Genomic DNA, 3,487 nt, shown 5'->3' on the forward strand with positions numbered 1-3,487 from the left:
ATACTTGTATTTTCAGAGTGTATTTTTTATAACAACAGTAAATTTGCAACAATGCCTAACACAGCAAAGCGCCACTTATATAAGCTTATATAAAATCATTTTAAGGCTAACCATATTCTAATCATATTTTGATTAAGCAGAACTTGTTCAATTCTACTTCCGTTTTTATCAAAGGTTTTAATCTGTCATGTAGTGTGGTACAATATTTATGCTAGTCTGTTTCATTTCACCCTGTCTGCTCCTCCTGGTGTCCATCCGTTCTCTCAGCTCTCAGATTGATTAGTATTTTACTCATTGGCATTACACTGATCATGAAAAATGGATGGTACTATCAAAGAGAGTGCAAAGAAGGGGGGGGGGGCATCTAAACAACACCTTAAGTTAATGCATCATTGCAGAATAAAGCGCTTAGTTTGGACATTTGGAAACATAGGCTAATATTTATTATTTATTTGATTGGCAAAGCTGAAACAGGTGTGCTGCTTAATATTTTTTTATAAAAACCATGATGTGTATGTCTATATTTTATGTCTTTTTATTTATTTATTTCTTTGGTACAAAAAGGTGGGATGACATACAGTCAGCTGGGTAGTTGTCTAGAGTTATTGACCGGCTGACTGTGCATATATGATCTTATTTAGTATATATATTATATAAATAACCTAAGAACTGGTAAGTGCTGTGTACTGGAAGTACATGTTATATTACTGTGGTATAATTCGTACTAATGTCGTTTCATACTACGCAGACAAGGATTCTGGTAAAGACTAACTGGGCTCTGGCTCAAAAAAGCATCTAGCACTCAATTATTGGCATTTGGTCAATACCTAATTTGATCAGCTGTGGCTGGTCTCGGGAATGTTGTACTTTCTTTTTTCTTTGTTTGTCTGTGAGGAGACTTAGTTGACACTAAGCTGACCCAACTTCCACAAAGCCAGAGATGTGAAATGGCTTGTGGTTGATTGTGCGCCCTCGTCTTATCATTAACAGCGCCTGAGCTCTTGAAATGGGGTAGGTACTGTGGTGAAGAGCCTCTGACCAGAACTCATTGATTTTCTACATACGGCACTTGCAAAAGAGGTTTTGCCTTCTATCTGATTCTCTGCAGGAGCACTAGCCTCGAAGTGCTTTCATATTTCTCTACTGCTGTATAATTCATCAGCTTGACATTTCTCGCCATCCAGAGCTGAGTTGTTGATGTTAATGGCTGTTTAGTCAGAGGAGTGACCACAGCTTTGAGCACTTCGTGTGATGTATTGTTCACTTGCAAAGTTTGAAAAGTAACTTTTCTCCTTGCAATTGCAAAAACCATCCGGAGTAAACAAAAAGTAAAGTGTAAAACCAGCAAATAATTATTGCATTCTGGTGATAGGCTCTTTTCCCAAATATTGTTTTGTTGTTTATTGTCCACCATCAACGCCTGTCCTCATTCGGTCATGTCCATTTCATTTTCATCAGAGTTGCTTTAATTAGCATCATCAGCGCATCAAACCTATCTGCATTTCTGATGAATATGCATGAATATGCCATCAGTACCTTACGGCCCAGTAACGCCATTTCGTCACTTTAAATCATCATTCAGTTTTGACCTGGATAAATGTCCAAGATCCATCAAGAGTTATGCGAACTTGCTTTCACAAAGTGAAAAAAAAATCATCTCATGAATATGTTAAAAATATGAAGGAGATGATGTATACAAACCAGGACACTTGAAGTGTGTCTGAGTCCCATCCAAGGTCTCCCAAATTAAACCTCATGTCTGTGGGAGGATGGAAATGAACATAGAAGGCTGTTTCAGTCCAAGGAAGATGTAGACAGAGAGACAATTATGAAAATGTTTTTTCTTGTCTGGAACTGGAACTAAATGAATTAGTTGCCAAACATGCAGCTCTTTTTAGAAATGTACCAAACACATCAGAAAAAGCAGACTTTAAGTTTAATTTGTTTTGGATTAGCATATAACCAAACCTTGAAAATGTTTTCATTACTCAGTTTTCAGTAAGGAGGTAATGTATTCATACTGGAAATATAGAGTTACAAGTAGAATGGTCTAATATTGATCGTTAAATTAATATAATTATTCTAACTTATGAAACGAATAAAAAAGAAAAGTGTGCAAAGTATTTGCAAAAATGACTGAAATCTGGACAAGTTTGGTCATGGAAACAAATGTGGAACCATCATTTTTCGTCCTCACATTTTCTGATATTACTGGCACTTTTTAAACTTTTGCCATAAATCAGTAACTTGGATCAGCACATGATGCAAAGACATTTGCTGTAGGATCAGAGGATAAATCCTCTATGGCATATCAGAAGTTTGAAAGTTGTCAACAATATTAATACGCGTGTCAGGGTGGTCATATGGTGCCTGTATTTCCACTGCTTCAGTGATCTGTGGGAGAGGCAGAGTAATGGCCCTTTCCAACTCGCTTGACTTCTATAAAGATGTCCTTTTAATGGGGACATATGCCATTTTCCAATTTATTACCTAGTCTGCATAGAAAATGTCAAGGATGAATATGCAGAGAGTACATCCGAAGTCATACAGTATTACCCACTTAAATTGAATGATTTTTAATTGACCAGCCTGGTCCTCGTGCATAGAACAGAAAATAGAGCAGAATTAAAACTGGAGTGTGTGGACAGTTTGTACTTGTTTCTAACTTACTCTACTTTCTAACCTACATGTATCATATACAGTATTTAAAACTCAAATGTGGCTTCCCAACAATTCAGGATTTTTTACTGCATACCTATCCCTCTCACTTTCTCTCCTTGGCTAATTCTCATTTAACAGTGGATTTTGCCATAGAAACTTAGAGTACACTTTCAGTAAGAGAGAGAGAGAGAGAGAGAGAGAGAGAGAGAGAGAGAGTACCTTGAACAGCCGGGGGTTCCATGCCACGCTTAAGGGTACAACAGTTAAAGCCACTAACCAAAATGTTTAATGACTACTGCACTATTTAATTCGTTTGATTCAGTTTTATTAAAAACTCATGAACCAAACACTGCTTTTATATGTATTTTCTTTTCTTTCTAGTAAATCAGTGTCTGAATCTACTTGAGGATCACAACAACATTCCAATATTGAGTTTGATGCTATAGTTCTAACCCAGGGCATAAAAGGGAAAGTAAAAGGAGGGGGGATGCATACAAATAGGGTACAGATGAGTTGAGTTGTGCACAGTAATCTTGTATGGATGCATTTTTTAGTTGTTTATAGTTTCAGTGGAACAAATGATAAATCCACTCCAGCACAGTAATTGACAAGATCATGAGCTTATGTTATTCATGAAAACAATCTAATATCAGATAGGTTAGAGGATAAATTCAAATATTTCAAAGGGAATGGAGAAAAGGGGGAGCAGATTATGACTCATACGCCTCCACTTTGTTGGAAAACACTGGAGGGGACAGATAATTAAAATCTATCAGCATCTCTCACAAATGATTTCAGTCTGACAGTAAAGCTGCTTTTTAATATA

Source organism: Sinocyclocheilus grahami, unplaced genomic scaffold (assembly GCF_001515645.1).
Source record: "Sinocyclocheilus grahami isolate Dianchi unplaced genomic scaffold, SAMN03320097.WGS_v1.1 scaffold136.1, whole genome shotgun sequence".
Lineage (NCBI taxonomy): Eukaryota > Metazoa > Chordata > Actinopteri > Cypriniformes > Cyprinidae > Sinocyclocheilus > Sinocyclocheilus grahami.